Raw genomic sequence first — 23,122 nt, 5'->3', positions numbered from 1 at the left:
GTTTCACTCCAGATTCCTTGGATCATGAATTTATGAGGTGATTCAGAATCGGTCTTATTTTTTGCAGGATACAAAACCTGATTGGTCAGGATCCAGTGACAACTCATATTAATCAAATCTGTGCTATTTTGTGGCATAAACTTTAATTGTTGCGGTATGAGACGTTTGAGTCCTATGGCCAACATATCTTCCCTTTGGGAAATTTATATGCATTGTCAACTTCCAACCAGGGGGCTGTTCATTCACAATCAGAAATACAACAGGCCAGGTTAGTGTATACACTATTTCAGTCCCCAGGATGAGCAGTCATTCTCTTCCTCAGATGCTTCAGTGGGAAAACACAGCTCAATTAGAAGATGGCTTGGTGAATACAAAATCACAAAAACAGAATTAGTTATAAGATTTAAATAGTTGATAGGATTAGATGAAGCTGTTCTGTTACAACTGGACAGGAAAAGCCTTTGGCCTGTGTCACCCACTTCCTTGGGCTGTCCTTGGATGGATAGTGATTATATTTGACATTAAACTCTGCTTATTTTATTTTTCATGCTTAACCTATGTTCCTTCTGATTGATATTGATATTTTGTTGGACGTGTGAATTCCTGCAATCACGATTCATTCAAGGCTTGCTCTTCTGAGAGAATCTTTATCTTTCTAAGATAGATTGTCTTATCCCTGTCCAGGTTGATTATGCCATGATCTTCCTGTTTAATTCTCCAAAGATAGCTTATTTGCAAATTCTTTGTAACCTTCTAGCTACAATTCAGACTGGCTCTTTTCCTTTTAGCTCCTTGTAAGGATTTGCTTTCCCAATTTCACTAATTATCTTTTTAACACATTTGTCTCTGTGTGGTTGGTATTCTGTGTGTATGTCCATGTGCCTTAGGAAGCATGTTTAGTGGAATCTGCCATACATGCCTCTTAGTTTTTAAAGAAAACAATTTACCCTTTGTAGCTTCCATTTTTTTTTTTTTAAATCTGCCATATGTGGTGATGACCAGAGGAAATGGGTGTGGTGGGTGAAATAGCGGATGGTATTAAATAGCATGCTTATCAATATAGGAAAATAACTTTAAAAAGAATCTCTGAGATCCTTTCCATTTTAAGTTCCTCTGATCTCATGATTAATCTTAATATTAAAGAAGTCATGATATTGTTGGATAAATAGCAGTTTGTAACATTTTTTACCTAAAATTTCAAATACCTGCAAAAAAGTCATACGTATTTGCTCTAAGTTATAAAATAAATAACATGCATTTCTTTAGATTTTATGGCAGACTTAAAAAGACAAAAATAATTACTACAAAGATGTGGTCTTCAATTTTACTTCAATGATTAATGCATTTATCTTAAAAAGTACAGCTTATTTTTTATTATCCCTTTCCTATGTTCAAGATGTCTGAGCAAGGATATGGTGGGTTCTCCATTGCGAAATTCTGGATTTCTCTGGGTCTACCAGTAAGACCTGTGATCAACTGTGTTGACAACACAGGAGCCAAAAATCTGTTTATTATCTTGGTAAAGGAGATCAAGGGATGACTGAGCAGAATTACTGGTGCTGGTGTGGGTACCACGGTGAGGCCACAGTGAAGAAAGGCAAACCAGAGCCCAGAAAGAAGGCACTTCCAGCAGTGGTAATTCCACAATGAAAGAATACTGTGGAAAGTTAGTGTCTTTATTTTGAAGATAACATGGGGGTCATGGTAAACAATAGAGGTAAAATGAAAGGTCCTGCAATCGCAGAACCAGTTGCAAAGGAGTGTGCAGATCTGTGGCCCAAGATTGCATCCAATGCTGGAAGGATTGCTGGATTCTTTGGTGTATTTGTTAAAATAAGTAAATAAAGCCCACCTGGTTGGCTCAGTGGGTTAAGCCTCTGCCTTCGGCTCAGGTGTGATCTCAGAGTGCTGGGATAGAGCCCGGCATCGGGCTCTCTGCTCAGCGGGGAGCCTGCTTCCTCCTCTCTCTCTGCCTGCCTCTCTGCCTACTTGTGATCTCTCTCTCTCTCTGTCAAATAAATAAATAAAATCTTTAAGAAAATAAAGATGATTTTCTCCTCCTCCTCAAAATACAAAAATAAGAATAAATTTTTAAAAAGGTACAAAATTCATTGACTACACGAATATACTAACATGAAAATATCTTCATTTTCTAATCTGTAGATTTTAGGTCATTATTTGTGATGTTTTAACTTTATATTTTAAAGTGATAGGAGACCACTTTTTGTACTATTTTCCATAGTACAATTATTCATATTTTAAAGTTCAAAATTATGTTCAAATATATTGTATTTTTATATTGAATAATGTTATAAAACTAGCATAACATATAACAAGTGCTCAAGCATTGTATGTATGCCACAATTATTTAAAAACCATACTATAGAACAATAGTAGATTATAAAAACTCAATTTGATCCTAAATTAATGAAAATAGTTGAGCTATTAATTATTTACTTTGTTTCGTAAAACTCAAAGTCTATTTATTATAGGTCAGGTATGCCTTGAAATCTCAAGAAATAAAATTGGGTCATATAAAAAGGAGAAACTTGTCTAAAGGCTAAGCAAAATCTTAGTGAAGAAAAAAAAAGGAAGTGAACTAAGGTTATTGTACATAAACATTTTTCAGTGCTTTGTTTCCTATGAACATAAGACAGTCAAGATTTAAAAGAGAGGGCACCTGGGTAGCACAGTGAGTTAAGCAGCTGCCTTTGGCTTAGGTCATGATCCCAGGGTTCTGGGATCCAGCCCCACATTGTTGGACTCCCTGCTTGGCAAGGAGTCTCCACCTCCCTCTCCTTCTGACCATCTTCCCAGCTTGTGTTCTCCCATGTTCTCTCTCTCTCTCTCTCTCTCTCTCTCTCTCTCAAATGAATACATTAAAAAATCTTTAAAAAAGGGGGGGGGGATTTAAAGGAGAAAGAAACTAAGCTGGCAGTGAAGTCAATAAATATTAATTGCTAATAAAGTGCCTAATTTAATTTTCAGAACACATGTAGTTTTAAGATACTCATCAGTGAGAGGAAATACCTTTTTTGAGGGAGTTACTTTTTTGCCCGAATTTTGTAGTAATAGAAGAAAAAGAGTAGTCAGAATTAAATGAAACTTGTACTGTTCCCATGAGGCTTATTGGAGAATTTTTCATTTCAATATTATTGTTTTCTGTCAGTTCGTATGCAAAAGTAACCAGTAACTGAATAGCTGAATTCAGTAATTTACCCAGCAGAAAGAGAATTAAATGTAAAGGACAGTTAAGGAGGATATCAAAGAGATACCTGCACCCCCATGTTCATTGCAGCAGTAGTCACGATAGCAACATATGGAAACAACCTAATTGTCCATCAATGAATACATAAATGAATAAAGAAGTTGTGGTGTATAAAATGGAATATTACTCAGCTACAAGAAAGAAGGAAGTCTTGTCATTGTGACACCATGCGCAGAACCTGGGGACGTTATGTTTAGTGAAATAAGCCAGACAGAGAAAGACAAATACCGTGTGGTGTACTTACATGTGGAATCTAAATAAAAAAGCTAAAATCATGGAAACAGAGTGTAGAAAAATGATGCCAGGGAATAGAGAGTTGGGAAGACAGGGAGCAGTTAATAAAAGGGTATAAAATTTTAGCTGTAAGTTGAATAAGGTCGGAGGATCTAATGCCTCGCGTGGTAACTATAGTTGATAATATCGTGTTGCTTAATGGAGATTTGCTGAGAGAGTAGAACATAAGTCTTCCTACACACTCAAAAAGAGATAAATATGTGAGGTGATAGATGTGTTTATATGTCTTAATTAACTAGATGAGAGAAATTCTTTCCCAATGTATACATGTATCAAATTATCACTAGGTACAATTAAAAGCCTTACAATTTATTTATCAATTATATCTCAATAAAGCTGGAGGTTAAAAAACAGTGAATGGGGGTTGTGGACTAGGCAGAAAAAGGTTCATTAAGTGGGATGGGGGGTTAGCATATGAAAGGAGAAACTGATGGCTATGTTACGATGAAGTACTGAGATACCTAGAGTAGTGAAATTCATAGAGAAATGAAGTAGCATGGGAGTTGTTAGGGCCTGGAAGGAAAGAGCAATGGAGAGTTAGTATTTACTGAGTAAAGAGTTACAATTTAGGAAGAGGAAAAGTTCTGCAGATGGATTGTGTTAATGGTTCCACAACAATGTGAATGTGCTTAATTCCACTAGATGGTACACATAAAGATGGTCAAAGTAGTGGGTTTTATTTCATGAGTCATTTATCACAATTTTAAAAAATACTATATAAAAATTTAAAAAAAGATGAACTGTTAATCCATAATTTGTGATCCTATAACACATATTAATATCGCGTGGTAAGAATGGTATTTACTTCTGCAATTTCCCTTCTAAAAAAAAAATAATAATAAAAATAACCCAGCCTAATCATGAGAAAATATCAGAAATACACAAATGATGTGATATGCTTCAAAATAGCTGACCACTCCTTAAAACTGTCATGAAAAATAAGGATGTCTGTGAAACCACTTCCACTGTACTTCTACAGACCTTTCTGGGTCCGACCAGAAAGCAAAAACAAATCTCACTGCTCAACAAAAAGAATGCATTCCTTCCTCTAACTTCCCTTCAACTTAAGAGGAAGGAAGGGCACAAAGCTGGGGTGCAGGATCTAACATTCTTGTTTCCTTCCAGTTCTCCTATTTCCATCTGCACTGGTCTGAGGGGTAGGAAAATTTGATTCTGCTTGATAATCTCTTATATTCTGTGAAATCTTTTTGTTCTAATACCTAGAATAAGCCACGTGTGCTTAAAGTCCAGAATTGAATGGTTTTTATATGTTTGTCTCGATTCTTTTCTCCTAAAATAACTTCTCTAAATGCCATGATTAACTCCAATATAGTAACCAGTTTGGAAGAAAATAACTGGAGGAAATAAAGCACCTTTGAACTAGAGGGAAACAGACTACAATAATCTCATCACGTCAATAGCTTTCTCTAGAATATATATGGTTTTCTCATTACCCACAAGTAAAGTCCTCTTTTAATGCGATTTTCAAGACTTGCAATTTTTCCAAACTGATCTCTAATATATAGGATAAATATACAATAAAACCTTGTGTCTAAAACTGAGTTATCCTCACAATATTACACAGTATGTTTATTCCTTCCTCTCTACCTCTACCTTTGCCATTTCCACAACCTGAAATCTCATCTTTGATCTTATCTCTCTCTCTAAAGTACATGCAGATTTTAATTTTCACTTGAGCCTTCTTTAACCATGCCAGCTCATGGTGTACACTGAATCTTCCTTAGTGACACATTTGAAAAGCTTTCTTTCATCCAGTAATTTGCCATATCTTTCCGAGGCACACCTTTTGTGGAATTATGTGGTGTTTGGAAAGTATGGAATTTTGTTATTATGGTGTTTGTCTGTAATACATTAACAAAGGTTTTTAGACTCTGAGAATTTGAGTGACTTGTGTAAGATCACTAAAATGGTAGGCAGCAAGATTAAGAGTGATCCACAAGTTACCCTGACTCATGAGTTTGAAGCTTTTTCTTATATAGCATTCTGTTTTGTTTTTCAGTCCTTCAAATTTGGGATAACTTTTGAAGACTGGATGTTAGGAAACTTTCCAATGCCACACAGTCTTTCTCGTTTCTCTCTCTCTCTCTCTCTCTCTCTCTCTCTCTCTCCTGCCCTCTCTCACGTGTTCTTGCTCTCACTCTTTCACTTGTTCACTCTTTTTGCTTTTTCTGTAATGATTTCTGGTGCTCTTGCATCTGTAGCTGTCTTTCTCAAATAATAAACTGGGATAGTAAGTTGTATTAATGTAAATCAAATGCCTATGCCATTAGACTTTCCTATAGTCTGATATGACACAAGATGAACAAATTTATTTCCAACCTATTTGTTCTCAATCCTAGGTCAGAAACTCAACTCAATACATTATTCTAGCTTTTTCAAGTCCAAAGAAGTTTTTGGCTACCAAATGGAGATCTCAAATGTTTATCATTAAAAAAATATTATCATTTTAACTCTTGTAGTTCTATCTTACCAATGGAAAAATCGTATTAGTTTGTAACATAAAGATGTGTGGCAGTCCGTGTTTTGTGAACATGGGCACGTCAGAGTTTAAGGATAATGATCTCTATCTGTGTACCCCAGAAAATGTGTGATAGTTGTCATGTTTGTTAGTGCCTGCCCAGTGCAAGGTCTGGTATTTTAATTCCTGGCATTCTCAGTATCAACTATCCTCACATCATGAATAGAGTAGGAGCTGAATTCCTGACAGTTGATGAAATAGTGTATGACCCACATGTCAGAGATAGCTCTGCTCAGTAAATGACACAGCAAGTAATAGAATGCAATGATGTTACTTCCTCATTGATATATTTAGTACAATGAAATAACAATTTCTTATTCATACTGCAGCAATGATGTAAGTATGACTTATGTCACTACAGTTTCTTACCCAATATCCTTTTCTCTCCAGCCTTACTAATACGATCTTAATTTAGTTGGCGGGGGGGGAGGTGTTTTCCTCCCTCCTTTGCCTCTAAGGGTTGCCACGTGACAAAGTTCTAGCCAGTGAAATGTAGTCAGAAATTGAATTGCGGTAGAGGAAGTCATGAAAGCTTTTTTTTTTTTTTTCTTTTTTGAAATAAAGGGACAAACTCAGCTCTCAGCTGGCATGAGCCTCATGACCTCCTCCATTTTTTTATGTAGTTTTGACTCTGATGTGAGGCAGCAGCTTGTGAGTGGGAGAAAAAAGGAGCTTGGTTAATTCCCATTTGCAACATGGACCAATCCTAAATGGCTTTCTTCCAGACTTCTGTGTTATATGAAAAAAACAAATTGCTGAAGATGGTTAATTGAGTTCTTTCATCTGCAGCCAAACACAATCCCAATTACTATACTCTTTTCAAATTGAATCTACTATATAGTAAGAAAAACAAGGTACAAATATCCTTATTAACAATGAGGGCCTGATTTGGGGGGTACTAGTGATCATAACTTATATGATAAAGTCCCCTACAGCAGTTGCATGCTGAAGAGCACCAAACTCCAAGGTCAAGGTCAAAGCCAATATTATACTCCAGTAAGTTTTCCATACTCTGTGATTACCAAGATCTTCCAAATCTGAAATCAGAAGGGAAAATTACTCTGGAATCATGAAATATTGAAATAATAAAACTTTATTTGTTTGGTATTTGGAACAATGACCTATTTCAAGATTTGAAAAAACAAATTATCAGATAATTCACCAAGGAAAAGTAAAATAAAATTAATTCTAAAAGCAAATAACAAGACAGATATATATATCCAAAATATTTTTAGTCTGTAGTTGCATTAACTTTATCTGTGATATTATGAGGCCTGCATTTTATTATTTAATTATCTGAATCCCCTGAATTCTGAAGTCAGTTTTGGAAAATTAACATTTCACCTTTCTATTTTTGCAGTACGTAGTTTTCCTTCAAGCTCAGTTCTACATTTAAAACTTTTATTAACTAATTAATAATAAATAATCATTGAGAGTTTATTGTATGTACTAGATATCACCTTAGCTAGAATTGGTTTACACCAGCTTTCCAAAGCCTGTTCTCAGCCCTTCTCAATTCTTGCTTCAGTGGCAACCACATTTTGAGCTTGAAATCTGCCATACTAGGAATGCTTACATGGAAGAAACTGGCTAATGCTGCAAATCAATCGTGTGTGTGTGTGCGTGTGTGTGTGTTGGAAATATGAAAGATCATATTTCATAGAAAACAGATGAGTTAGATGAAAAAGATACGTTAAAAGTTCAGAGCCAGGGGCGCCTGGGTGGCTCAGTGGGTTAAGCCGCTGCCTTCGGCTCGGGTCATGATCTCGGGGTCCTGGGATCGAGTCCCACATCGGGCTCCCTGCTCATTGGGGGGCCTGCTTCCCTTCCTCTCTTTCTGCCTGCTTCTCTGTCTACTTGTAATCTCTGTCAAATAAATAAATAAAATCAGTACCACATGCATACCACGAAAAGGATTTAAACCTAAGACACTCTTATTTCTTCAACAAATATTGATTTAGCCTAATTCTATGTCATGTACATGTTAGTTTCCATGACTATTACAAGAATATTTTAAAATATTTTAAAAATATTTTAAAAATTTTTTAAATGTCCACTACAAGGAGACATGCCTTGGTGCTCTTTGGAGTTTACATTCTAGTGGGCAAGGTCTTCAACTCAGGGTATTTACAATATAGCAGGAGTTATCCCATCTTCTTACACACCACTGTAGTGCAAGGTAGTGTGTGATAAGGACTGAGGAAAGGAAAAGTCAATGGGTAATGTAATTCTGAGCAGGAGAGCACAATTGTGAGTGATCTGGTAACCCTTACGATGCTTCACCAAAGTGGCACCATTTGTCTTGAATCTAGACATTTGGAGAAGAAATTCATAGATTAAAGTCAGTGTGGGTGGTGGGTAAATAACTTCTTTACTATTTTGAACTTATTTCTGTTATTTCCTCATATTTTATTGTAATATGTTTATGTGTCTTTTTTCCCATTACGTTTGAAGAACTCCTCATAAAACAGAAGATGAATACTGACTGTTTTGTCTGCTGGCACAGAAACTGTCACAGTGCAAATCCTCAACAAATGCCTCTGGACTGAATTCAGATGGGAGAAATAAAAGGAAAATGCAAGCTGTGTTTAGGAAATGGTGAGCACTGTAATTTGGTCAAATGAAAGATTATGGGAAGTAAAGTGCATTAAGACAGATAAATAAGAAAATGAGGTGAAATCAGATCATGAATTTGTTTCATAGACAGAAACTGACCTTTATTTTTAGTGGGCATTTAAAAAGTATTTAGGAGGAGAGAATCACCAAAGCCTGCTCTAGAAGGATAATCTGGCAGCTGAGTTTGAATGTGGATTACCATGTAGAGAAGCAATAATGGACATTTAGAAAATAATGAAATAACATAGGTCACAAATCAAAACGGACTGAACTACTGAGGGGCCAAAAGGAATGAAATGATAGAATACAGTGGACTTTGAGGTAAATAAAATGAGAATGTGTTATCATATTTCGTAGAAAACAGATGAGTTAGATGAAAAAGATACATTAAAAGTTCTGAGCCAAAGTGACTAGAAACATGAATCTATTGGAAAACTAAGGAGTATCAAAAATTCTTTTATTTTTGTCTGTTTATATATTCAAAAGTGTGAGATTTTTGTACATGTTGAGTTAGACTATTAGATGGTTTATAAATATGTGAGATATTCATTAAGAATAATAAATTATTTAGTATATATGTTTATTTGTGGAATTGTATGACATACTTAAAGTCTTATTTATAACATATTGAATTATTACTGAAAAAATATAGTATATGTCAAATATAGTACCTAATTTATCTTTATCCTTAATCAAAGTTTCTATGTTCACCCAAGCCTACTTGAAAAAAACAAAACAAAACAAAACAAAATTTCTATGTTCAGCCAAACCAGTAAAGTTGAAATAAATTGCCTATATTCCATTAGCTCATAAAATACTGGTAAATTTTTCTAAGTCTACCTTGGGGTTGTTTAGTAATTGTTACTCATTAATCTGAGAAAGAAGATGACATGGGTAATCAAATTCATATGCTATTTGCCAAAAGAGCATAACACAATTGATCTATTCCCAAAAGTTCCATTGAACTTATGTTTCACTTACAGCATAATGACTTTAGTTTTTCCCCAGTTTTATTGAAATATAATTGATTTACCTCATTATATAAGTGTATAGCATATTTGTTTGACTCTAGATGCATGACCTAGAGTGCATCTTATGTTGTGAATTCATATTGAATGAGATTGATGGTTCTTATTTAAATGACAATGGAACACAAAGTCAAGTTTTATTTACAACTAATTCACTTGCTTGACTTTAATGTAAATGGTTATATTGACCCTTTCTGTAAGTTACCTTTTATTACCACTAGCTACTTACTAAAAGTGAGCTACTAGCTACTTACTAAAAGTGAGCTATTTTCATGTTCTTTGCTAAAATAAGGGCTGTTATAGGGGCACCTGTGTGGCTCAGGCCATTAAGACTCTGCCTGCGGCTCAGATCATGATCCTGGAGTCCTGGAATCCAGCCCCATGCTAGTGTCCCTGCTTTGGGGGAGCCTGCTTCTCCCTCTGTCTGCTGCTTGCCTGCTTGTCTCTCTCTGTCAATTAAAGTACCCCTGGGGATAAAAATATATGTTTATAAAAAATAAAAAATTATATTAAAAAAAAAATAAAATCTTTAAAATAAAATAAAATAAGCCCTATTACCATGTCTGAAAAACCATCTATGAATTCACTCTTCCCATTAGGTATATGACATAGAATAATATTTGAGTTTATCTCAAAAGAACATTCTTTTTAAAGACTTATTCATTTTAGAGAGAGAGAGAGAGAGCACACAAGGAGGGGGAGGGGTAGAGGTGAAGAATCTCAGGCAGACTCCCTGCTGAGCACAGAGCCTGATGCAGGGCTTGATCTTACCACTGTGAAATTATGACCTGAGCTGAAATCAAGAGTTGGCTGCTTTATAAATTGAACCATCCAGGTGTTCCTCAGAAGAACATTTGAGGAAGAATTAGTTTTAAATGCTTTGAGTTGTTAAGAGGAGAGATTTCTGTTCAATACTTCCAATGTATTATTATGATGGTGAATATATGAAAACAATAAAATGAAAACAATTTTATGTGCGGGAAATACTAGCAAAGACCTCAGAGTTATGGGACTAAAACTGGTAAGTAGTATGATATGAGTTTTGTTGGGGCCCTAGATATGTTAATAAAGATGCAGATTAACTATTCTTGGGCCTCTCATGGAAAAAAAAAGGGGGGGAGGCAACATACCAAATTTTCATCAGAGTTTCTCATCTATTTTGAATTCTTAAAATATTCATTTCAGGAAAATCCAACTAAAGTATGTGAGAGAATGTATATGTGTTCATTATTGCTAGGTATGTTTTTTGTTAAAATATACATAAATACAAAGAATTATGAACCCCAATTAAAGAATCTTATGACAGCAACAAACATCAACAAAGAAAAAAATGGACTATTAAGGGGACACACAAGGGGTACCTGGGTAGCTCAGTTGCTTAAATGTTTGCCTTCAACTCAGGTCATGATCCCAGGATCCTGAGTTCAAGCCCCACATTGTGCTCTCTGCTCAGCAAGGAGCTTGTTTCTCCTTTCCCCTCTGCCTGCCGCTCAGCCTCCTTGTGGGCTCTCTCTGTCAAATAAATAAGTAAAATATTTTTTAAAAAGGGGTGAGGAACACACAAAATAATTTTGGACTCTGGTTGAAACATAATGAAAATAGTAAATTGGAAAATATTTCAACTGCTTCTGTCCTGTCGTGTGCATTTAGTAATATACAAATAAGGAAACTTGGAATAGCACATATAAAAATACTCTAAGATTTTTTTAAATGCATAATATATGATATAAGATCAGTTTGGGACTTAAAAATAGTTGTGTAGAAGTGAGTAGGGCATGTGTTTATCTCACTGAATATTTATTTCTGACTGATTAATAACCCTGTAATTTTTAAGATTCTACTCAAAGATGAATATGCAAGTCACATTTTACTTAATCTTTTCTTCAAGAATAATGTTACTGCTTTTCAATGAAGTTAACAAAGATTCTGAGTTGGTAACATTGATAATTCACTTCCTTATCCTATGTGACTAATTGCCTTCTTTAGTTATGAGCTGACAGACAGAACATGAACTTTATTGAAGAAACAATTAGAGGTTAATAAAATCTAGTTTTCCCATCAGAAACAAATACCTTTAGGTAGCTGGGCAGAGTCACTGATGATGCAGTTTATGAATGGAGAATATTGTGCCCATTGTACATAGGAGGGTAGTTATGTGCATTTTAAAATGATAGTTGAGGTAAGCCTCTGCCTTTGGATCAGGTCATGATCTCAGGGTCCTGGGGTTGAGCCCCGCACCAGGCTCTCTGCTCAGCAGGGAGCCTGTTTCCCCTCTTTCTCTGCCTAGCTTTCTGCCTACTTGTGATCTCTCTCTCTTTGTCAAATAAATAAATAAAATCTTTAAAAAAGAATAAATTTAAAAAAAAAGATAGTTGGTTCCAAATTCCTCTTATAATTTTATTTTTTCATGGTGATTAATAAACTATGTTGATGCATCAAGAAAAATTAATGATAGAGCAAAAATATAATTATTAGAATAATCAACAACTCTGACTCATTAACTATGTCTTGAAGGCTTTTTTTTTTTTTTTAACTTTTTAGTGATGCCAAGTATATATTAACAGTCTGAGAAACTTACCACTCTGCTCCAAATCCATTAATATCTTTGGCCAGCATTATTGTAATGATCTGCAGTGGGTCTCCCCACCTCTACCTTTTATCCCTAAAAGATATTCTTAACACAGTATACAGAATGATCCTGGAAATCAAACCACTTCTATTTTTAAAACCCAGAGTAAAAGCAAGATTTGTCACAATGGTCAAAATCCCTACATTTATGTGCCCTGCCCCCCAAGTCATCTTTCTAACCTTATCTTTTGCTATTCTCTTCTCATACCATTCCAACTGCACTAGTCTTGCTTTCCACCATCATCCTTGACATGCTTCCACATTATTGTTTTCCACACTAACTATTCTGTCTGCTTGAATTTTGTTTCCCCATACATCCACATGTCTAACTCCCTTATGTCCTTCAAATCACCATCTCATCAAGGCTATCTAGACCATCATATCTAAAATAACATTTCCACACAATATTCATGGCCTTCCAAACCCTGTTTTACTTTACTTTATGGCATTTATTGCCTTCTAACTTGCACATTAATTACTTGCTTATTATGTTCATTGTCTGCTTCCCTATTGGAATTTTTTCCTGCTTTGATCACCGATAAATCCTAAGACTTAGAAAAGTAGGATATAGTAGGTTCTCAACAAATATTTGTTGAATGAATGAAGACTCTACTGCAATTAAAGAGTTGGGGGAAAAACAATCATCTCTTACTATTTCTAGAAAAAGAATTAGCCCAACTATAAAGCTTAGAATGCCAATTAGTCAGTGAGCATAAATAATTAAACTGCCACTGAAAAACAAGACAGGTACTTATTAAATATCTGCCTTCCTTTATATGATTTAAGTGTCTGTTCCATTTCTAAGCAGATTATAATGAAAGCTATAGAGCATTCATTGTGTACATAGAATTCTTGGTTGACCATAATCTGAGAATTACTTAGAGGGAAAACCACCCCACTGTTTTCTTAAATGTTAAATTTAATGTAATATCATCCCAGTATATTTAAATAAATATAAACACCACATATATTTGACAACAAAATAATCTGAACTCTGGGTATCTGAAAAATATGTTATCTCTTAAGGTTGTTTACTTATCATAATGATTATAGGAACATGGTGTATTCAATGGTGCAGAAAGTATAGAAAGTTGGTGGGTTCCAACTTCTTCAAGAGGGTCTTATACTATAATGGAAAGTCAGTATTGGCTTAGATATCAGATGTTCTATAAACTCATTTAGCTGAATTGTTTCTTAACTTCTATGGTTCAAAGATTATAATTTTTTTCTAGCACAAATAAGTCCTTTCAAAAAAACAACCAGCTTACCACTGAAAGTCCTTCTCTTTTAAGCAGGGCAGTGAGATATATACACTTCGGTGCCAAAGTCCACAGAATTGGACAGAAAAAAACTTTGTGACTTTAAAGTGTATCATTCTAATAAAAGCAAATGAAATTTGATAAAAATTGCATTTGTTGAAGTATTGTTTCATTTTGGATATGGGATAAATTCATATCAGCTCTTTTAAGCAAGACAATTGTATATTTGGCCCAAGGTCAAGATGTAGCAACTTAGATTTCCTTTGAGGAAAAAAAAAATGTAGAAAATGTTTGAGCTTTTTTTTTTTTTTAATTAAAAAAGAGAAGTAAAAAAGTGAATACTGCTTTTCGAACTTTATCTAACTAAGCACAAAGCACATGGAAAGATGCATAAATGTAAAATTAACTTTTTGCTGTTCAGAAAAAAGAATTTGGATTTGAGAGCAAGTGAGCTAAAATAAAAACATGCATAATTTACACTACAGATGGGTATATTCTCTGCATTAAATGATACCTAGCAATTTCAAGGAGAAAGAAAATAAAGTGACAATCAACATTAAGAAGGTGGCAGAAGTAATCAAACACATGCCATGTGTAAGAAAAGGCATAATGAAGTTTCCATAAGAATCTTTTTTTCATGACTCAGACACCAAATAACTATTTCACAAGCTTCAGCAGAAGTTCCCAGTGCACTTATCAATAATGCATCCAGCCACAGCTTTAGATATTAAAACAAGAGGAAGTTGACTATATCAAAGATCCAAAGTTCAAACATATTATACTATGGAGCTTAAAACCAGACACGAAAAATGTGGGGGTGAGGAAGGTAGATTGTGTGCAGATACAAAAAAAAAAATACTTTTGTTGAAGGTTGAGAATAAATTAGTAATGAGATACAGGGCCTTAAATCTTACAAATCAGTTATACCCATAGGTGTGAACAAAATTATATGATCCTGTAGGTGTGAACAGAATGTTCACCATTTAAATAATACCTGTTCGGCAATGGAAAGATGGAGATGATTGTAATTTAAAGTATTTTTATTTCATAAGATGATTCCATTGGCAACCACTATATTTACTGAAAATCTCAGCAGAATACAAAGATCTGTAATGTAGACATTCAGGATTGAAGCACATTAATAAAGTAACAATAGGAAGTTTGCATTACCACGTTTGATAATTATGGTTGCATAATTGCAGACAGAGCTTCAATATGGCCATAATCATAATTTATAAGTAAAATATGGGAAAAATCCTCATTATAAGAATAATGGAGAATGTTGTTTGTTGTGCTTTAACAAATATTATAGTAAGTACATGGTACTTTAATTTGCTTGGCCCTTACCATTTTGCATTGATTTTTGTTTACTATTATGTTACTAAAACATTCTGAAAATATTTCATTTATTTAGGAGAGTAAAGTCTGCAAAATACTTATTTTATGGGAATAAAATTTTCTGATAAATATTTGAAAATTATCTCTTAACTAATTAATAGACTAATTAATTAATAGGGCAAATGAATAAAATAAGCACTCTTTGCCTTCTGTTTGGTTCTGTGGAAGCCAGCCAAATGAACTTCTAGTCTAGACATAGCTATTAGGCAGCAAAAATTCAGATTTAGCAGATGGCAATCACATATGTAAAATGCATATTTTTAGTGTACCAAAAATTTTAGTTGGGGTAAATTTTAGAAATTTTCTTTTGAGGTTAAAGCAATTAGGGCACTGTTTTCTAGCTTTGCTTTTTTTTTTTTTTTAAGATTTTATGTATTAATTTGACAGAGAGAAATCACAAGTAGACGGAGAGGCAGCCAGAGAGAGAGAGAGAGGGAAGCAGGCTCTCCGCTGAGCAGAGCGCCCGATGCGGGACTCGATCCCAGGACTCTGAGATCATGACCTGAGCTGAAGGCAGCGGCTTAACCCACTGAGCCACCCAGGCGCCCCTGTTTTCTAGCTTTGTATCTTAAAAGTTTTGCTTGAGTCACAGCTATAGCTTTTGTGCTTGGGAATCTAACTCATATATCTTAAGTCTGATAGAGTCTATATATGGACCATTCCCAGTCTTCCTTGATTCAGATTATACTGCCATTAAGTAGCAAGGAAGTCATGCATACCTACTTTACTTCTTCATTAGACCCACTTAGAAAACTTAACTCCAATAAAATTTAAGGAAGAAAAAATATAGCAAGATAAAACTAAAAATATAAAGGTGTCAGTATCTTTGTGCCCATCTAAAAGTCACCATTAAAATAAGAAATGATGTATATTTCTTCCGTGAACTATCAATATAGTGTGTCTATATGGAATGGTGGTTTAGTTTTCCTATAGGAGAACAATTCAAATTCATAAATAATTTCTTGGTGTAAAGATGTTTTAACTGCTAAGTCAGCAGGGGCACCTGGGTGGCTCAGTGGGTTAAGCCTCTGCCTTCGGCTCAGGTCATGATCCCAGGGTCCTGGGATCAAGCCCCCCATCGGGCTCTCTGTTCTGCAGGGAGCCTGCTTCCTCCTCTCTCTCTGCTTGCCTCTCTGCCTACTTGTGATCTCTGTCAGATAAATAAAGAAAAAATCTTTAAAAAAAAAAAAAACAAAACTGCTAAGTCAGCAGCAGTAGGTTTCCATTCTAGAGCTGAATAGCACATCATTTCAAGTTGCTGTATTTTTAAAAAGAATATGTTCCTTTCAAGTGACAGCATACCTGTTAAAAACTCAAGGGGGAAAAAAATTCAAGGGGAACAAAATTGAAGAGATTATGTTCTGTTTGGCTTCACAGTGCTCAGGATACCTCAGTAACTTTAATGTGTGGTTTAACCCAATTTAGAGAGAATGTTTGGTGTCACTGATAAAGACAGAACTTGCAATGGGACTTTCTTAGAGACTCTTTTCCCCTCAGATGGTCTCCCCTCAATCATGACTAAAAATGCAGGGTTGAATCAGGTTCTGGACCTCAGGTTAGCAATGCCACAGGAAGATATACATGAAATTAAACAAAATGTCACTGCTAAGTGTTTTAACTTTTTTCTGTTAATTAAGCCAATTAATATGGTTACAAGTTATTATTTTGTATTCATATTGCAATCTAAAACCAAGTAAAAATTTGGAAATAAAGTAAAAATTAAGGAAAGAAAGTTCAGAAATATTGACTTGGATTACTCTTAAATATAACCTAACATTATTTGATTTTCACTTCAACTTCTGCTTCAAGCAAGAAGGATGCCCTAAACTTCTTTCCCCAAAATGTGACCAGTGTGAACTACCTGTATACAGTTAAAAATAGTTATCTGACCCGGTTGTCCTCAAAAATGCTTTCTGAATTCTAGTGATCAGATTTCACAAATTATATTTATACACACTTTAATATTCTTCATAGATACTATCCTAATCTAAATATTTCTTTCAGTCAATATCAAGTTTTATTCTATTGAAAAGAAAGACTACAGTGTACTGGGTAAATGCAAGGATACTAAAATCAGACTATCTTGTGTGGAATTCCAGAAATTCCAGTTATAAGCTATGTGATCTTGGAAAAATTATTTCCATATTTTGTGTCCCAGTTTCCTCTGAACAATGGGATAATAATGGCTCTATAAGAGTGTTGCATCAAATATAAAAAAGAGATTCATCAGCAGAAAACAGCAATAATGCTGCTGGCATATGGTAAGCTTTCAATAAATGTTATTTACTACTACCTTTAAAAAGTCTTTTTATTCTTCCTCAAATGCAAATTCTTAAGACCACTGAGATGTTGTTCTTGTACTGAAAGATTAAAGCAAGTTTCAAGAAAAGTGCATTTTAAGCTTCTGAACATAGCCATTGGGTACTTTTATTATTCTACAGACACATAAATTATATGGGTCAAATAGATAAAAAAACATTGTCATACTTTGTAACTAATATGCAGAACAATGTTCAGCTAATGAACTAATGTGTTCAACAATGTCATGCTTTCAGGTTTGTTTGTGCAATTTTTGTTTAATTTTTATTTTTCTAGAATAATGCTCAGCAACAAGGCAAAACAATTACATTAAGACAAAAGTTTTCAAAATGACAGGATAAATGCATAAATTACAACCGTGCCATTTAATTATTTTTTCTGGTAGCCTATTTGATTAATGTGGGTAATATTAATGCAAACTGTGTCAGGTGTAAACAATGCTACTTCAGTGTTCTTTTTAGCTAAATAAAAAAGTAAAGCTACACTGATTACAAGTAGCCTGGCTTGTCTTTTGCAACATGGTCATTTTTCTGATTACAGCTATGAACTAGCTTTTCTCTATAAGATTTCACTGTTATCTAGAGTTCTTTGTGTACAGATATTATCTCTTCCAAGTGATTAAATAGGCTCTTTGTATAAAAGGAGTATTTCCCAGTATCTAGCAACTCTTTGTTTCAAAATTGAAGTGAGCGAAAACAATCAAGTACCCAGGGAATGAAAAAAAAAAGAGTAAAATGGAACTCTTGAAGCCAGAAGTTCAGAAATCCTTGAAAAAATAGCACCTCATTATAATCAGTAGAATTGTTCAAAAATAGATCTAATCTATTTTAAATTTGAACAATATGCCACAGTTCATTTTAATATAAACAGAAAAGGAGCATTCCACTAGGTTGAACAAAAAAAAGGTTTCTGATTATTTTCAAAACGTTTATACTTTTACAACAGATGTTATTAGGCAACTTGAAAGATCTTGTATACTCATTCAGTTGCCTCTAATGATTTTACTCTCATTGTGTATATATTTCCAAGCATGAAAACAAATGATTGTGCTAAAAGATAGTCTATGTAGTGAAGTATGTGGTATTATTGCAGATTTCAAATGAAAGCAATTAGTAAACTGTAAACATAAAAAAGAAAATAGCTATCAAAATAATATTTAGCTTACCCATTAAAATATAACTTTTATTTTCTCTGCATTCATGATGAAATTCAAAATTGATTATAATAGTGCAATAATTGAGGAATTATTTTTTTTTAATTTCCATGATAGTGTATTTCTTAAAATGGAGTTGAATTATCAATGAGAGAAGAGAAAACATAGAGTGGATATGTACAATACTATGCTACAGTAATCCAATTACTTTCCGTAGTCCAGAAATAACATGCCATTTCAACACATGGGAATATGGTAGGATGTGACTTACAGTTTGATTCTGAATATACAGTAAACTTATTTTTTCTGGGCCTATTTTTTTCTCCTTCTCTATCCCTAAGTTAAAAGTGATGTTTCTCTCAGCCTGCTGTTTGGCTTGACAAAAAACATTGTTCCTTCTTCTCCTGGGATAGACTTGATTGAAGGAAATGCATCAAGTAGGGAAGTAAAAGTTTGTTTCCCTATTGCTCTAGTACTGCCTGCTGCTGACTTCCCATGAGAGAGATGACAACAGTTTCATAAGGTCTTCGCAATTTCATATTTGCCTGAAAAGGGACATCAAATTTAAACCAAGTAGAGGAGCAATATACAATCTGGATTGGAAGGAGACCCAATTCTATTTAACCTTAATTTCCCCCTTTCAATTTAGAAACCCTCCCACTGAAAAATGTTAACATTTGAGACTTACCATTTGGGAAAGAACCTATGTTGTTTTGATGAAGGAAGAAATGTTTTCATATTTTACCATTTGCCTGCAACAAAAATATGTTGACTTGGTGGCTGAATTCTCAGTCCTTAGGAGCATTAAATTGACTTTATCCAGATATCTATGCTCTTTATAGTGTTTGTAGAAATGGGTGAAATTATATTTGTTTCTGGAAATGTTTATTGTGAAGTCTATGAATTAAATACAGAACTAGCAAAAAGTAAAATATAATAAAAAACAAGCCAATTTTGAGAAAACACGGTGAAATAGTGTTTTGATAGACAGATGTTTTTCTGTCAAATCACTTGATTCAAAGTATTTACCTTCACATCTACTGAAATACTCTCATCATAACTAAAATAATTTTAGCTCATTAAAGCAAACACTAATAAATCAAACCTGATTTTCCACATAGCATTTCTTCCATTCTTGATTTCTAGAACTCTTTAATTTTGATTCATCATTTAAGCCAAACCAGGCATATTTATTGGATGCATTGTGATTCCTGTCATCTTCTTTTTAAGTGCCCTGATATTTTCCAAATATGTTGTGTGGTCAACATATTGGCAAACACGGAGTAGGTGAACACTCCCACTTCAAGAACACCACAAATATATCTTCCAATACTTGGATTAATATAATGTTATATTATAAACTAAGAGAAAATCTTGAATCAATAACCTAAACTACCACTTTTCGACACTAAAGAAAGAGGAAGCTAAATCAAGGTAAGCAAAAGGAAGGATATAGTAAAGATTTGATTGGAAATAAATGACATGGAAAACAGAAAGCCAGTAGAGAAAAGTCAACAAAACCAATTGTTAGCTCTCTGAAAAGATTTTTTATTTTAAATGACTAAACCTTTAGCTAGAGTCATCAGGAAAAAAAAGAGACCAGACTTAAGTTACTAAAAGCATAGATTAATAAGAAATGTATGGATTTTAATGGACTACATTAACAAATGTATGCAAACATGTTAAATAACCTAGATGAAATGGACAGAGAGACACAAAGTACTGAAATTGACTCAAGAAGTAGAACATCTGAATAGATATGTAACAACTTAAAAGTTTGAATTAGTAATAAAAGAATCTTCTATAAAGGAAATACCAAGAGCAAATGGTTTGGTTGGTGAATTCCCAGAATGGTTATAATAAAAAAGACAGATAATAGTGTTGAGAAGGAGGTGTAAATATTGGAGACCTCGTATATAGGTGAAACTATATATGGTCACAACTGCTTCGGAAAATATGTTGGCAATTCTTCAAAATGATAGGAATTATCATAAAATCCAGCAATTGACTTGCTTTGGTAGGTAATATTTTAAAAGATGCAAACAGAAGCTTAAAATGTAGTTGTTAGTTAGGATGGCTTACTTCTGCCTCTTTAACAAATATCCAACGTACCCAGCCTAGTTCAGGGTCCCAGAAGGAAGAGAGAAGTATGAAGTAGTGCCACCTTAGCCAAGCCCTGCCTAGATTAAATGACCTAGGCGTAATATGCACCCAACTGACATGTGAGGGTACTAAGCAAATGCTGATTTTTATAAATTACTAATATTTTATAGTTTATTTCCCACAATAGTTAACCAACTCACCTCTGCTCTTCCTCTCCTCTGGGAAGCCCATAAAGTTCAAAAGTAGCTAAATAAGTTGATCTAAAAAAAAACGGGTCAATTTAAAAACATTTACTGATTATAGTACTTAAACATCTTAAAAGATGCTTTAAACACCTTGCAAGAAAAAGAAGTAATGGAATATGACCATAAATTCAGCTAGATCTAAATAACTTATTCACATATTTTAGTATATAATGAAAAACAAATTTCTGTCCATCAGAAACTACTTAAAGTTTAAAATTTATCATTGATTCCATTTCAGTACCCAACCGGAAGTGTGTTGTCTTCCAAATTTCCTTACCAACTCTTATCTTTCCAAATTCACACATATTTTTTGTCTTAAATTTATATCTATTTAAAATAATGTCATAATATTGGATTGCTTTTTAAGGTTTGTATTTATTTATTAGAGAGGGAGAGAGAATGGGCGAGGGTGGGAAGAGGGAGAAGCAGGCTCCACACTGAGCAGGAATCGACTCAGGGCTCAATCTCAGGATCCTGGGATCATGATCTGAGCTGAAGGTAGAGGCTTAACTGACTCAGCCAACCAGGTGAGCAACAAATTAGATTTTAAACTACCTTAAACATTATAGAAACATTCTCTAGTTCTTTGTACGTTCATACATATATTATAGGAGATCAATTAATATCTGTAGACTTGTTTTCTTATTATTGGTACCACAACATTTCAACTAGTTATCTAAGGCTGGCTCCATATCTAAACCAGGTTGAAAAAATGTAATTTCTATTTTAAAAAACTTACATAATTATACATATTCTAAGCCATTAAACCAATCATTAAGCTATATTTCCTTTCATAGTATCTTACTTAACAAATTTCTTTCTTTTTTCTGTCTTTGGTAAATCACTATAACCTCCAAATTAACATTTCTGTAAAAGGTTATCTACAAAATATTCTGACTGATAAACCACTGTTCATCCTAGGTAGAATATTCTGTTTCTAACTTTCTAAGATCTGTAGCTAATGCTCATTTTTGGTTCTTTACCTTTTAAACTACATTTTTTGTCTCATTAGATGGATCAGAGGGATATCATAGTGTTCTTTGTGAAGTCAGAAAGAATTGTTCATGGCAAATTTTAATACTGAAGCTATATCCATGCACAAATGCACATGCCCAGATTGTACTTTTAAACCCTTTTATTTTGAAATGTAAATTGTGGTTCTTTAATGGGAGTCTCTGACAGCTTTCACTGTGTTTGAGACTCTGAAGTGAATTTAAGTTTATGTAATCTCATATTAAAGCAAAAGGAAATAAGGTAGGAAAAAAACATACTTTCTTCAAGACTTAGATTTCTGGGGTTAGTTTGATGTCTCATCCTCAGTAACCTCAGGTGTCATAGCAACAAAATATTCTTTACAATTGAGAGAATTTGTCTTCCCCCACTAGATATGCTGCTGATTTAATGGATATTGGGTAGGGAAGTGAAGTAAGGCAATCTCCTCACCGTCTTCTCTGGATCCATAGATCCTTGATAGCCACCTGCTGCCTCATCCTTTGCTTTCAAGAACATATTTCTCAAACATATTTTGATGTTTTCTATGAGAGAAAGATGCCATGCCCTATTAGCTGATTTTTAAAACTGAGCACCTACGGTGTGCCATAAATATTTTGCTTCCTACTTAATCTTGAATCCCAACTTGGAAAAGATTTAGGCAAAAGCCATAAAAAAAGAAACATTTATTCTACAATACACTACTAGTATATTCTCATACGATATAAACTTTATGTTATCTTCAGTGATTCACACAATCAAGTCACGTTTAATAGTCATGTATAAACTATTGTGTTTGGTAAAATAATGGCTCTAAATGATATACATGCCAAAAATCACAGAATCTGTGAATACATTGAGTCATACGGCCAAAGGGACTTTGCAGATGTAGTAAGTTAAGGATATTGAGATGGTAATATCATCTTGAATATCTAGATTGGCCTGATATAACCACAAGAGTTTTATAAAAAGGAAGCAGATATGATGATGAAAGCAGAAGACAAATGATGTGGGGCTGGAAGCCAAGGAAGGAGGACAAATTCTAGATGCTGGAAAAAGCCAGGAAATGAATTCTTCCATCCAGCCTTTAGAAGGAATGTAGCCCTGACAACACCTTGGTTTTAGCCAAATGAAACTGATTTCTTATTTTGTTACCCCAGAATCACAAAATAATAAATTTGTATTGGATTAAGCCTCTAAATTTGTGTTAATTTTTTTACAGCAGCAATAGAAAACTAATAATCCATAATCTTCCAAGTTTGTCTTTTTTTCTCTCCTACTA

General features: G+C 34.1%; 1 long non-coding RNA gene and 1 pseudogene across 2 annotated transcripts; one reads left to right on the top strand and one right to left on the bottom strand.

Moving 5' to 3' along the window:
• The first annotated feature begins 1,396 nt into the window (after positions 1–1,396).
• On the top strand, positions 1,397–1,845 carry LOC309864101 (large ribosomal subunit protein uL14 pseudogene; annotated as a pseudogene). Its single transcript has one exon. The product of its transcript is annotated as a large ribosomal subunit protein uL14 pseudogene (transcript).
• A 16,665-nt stretch (positions 1,846–18,510) lies between these two features.
• On the bottom strand, positions 18,511–20,867 carry LOC309864245. Its single transcript, XR_014311411.1, has 3 exons — positions 20,806–20,867; positions 19,191–19,254; positions 18,511–19,047 (listed from the first exon to the last, which is right to left on the bottom strand). It is a non-coding gene; the product is annotated as an uncharacterized lncRNA (long non-coding RNA).
• Between the last annotated feature and the right edge of the window lie 2,255 nt (positions 20,868–23,122).

Source organism: Mustela nivalis (assembly GCF_964662115.1).
Source record: "Mustela nivalis genome assembly, chromosome: 5".
Lineage (NCBI taxonomy): Eukaryota > Metazoa > Chordata > Mammalia > Carnivora > Mustelidae > Mustela > Mustela nivalis.
This window is presented reverse-complemented; position numbering and strand designations above follow the sequence as displayed.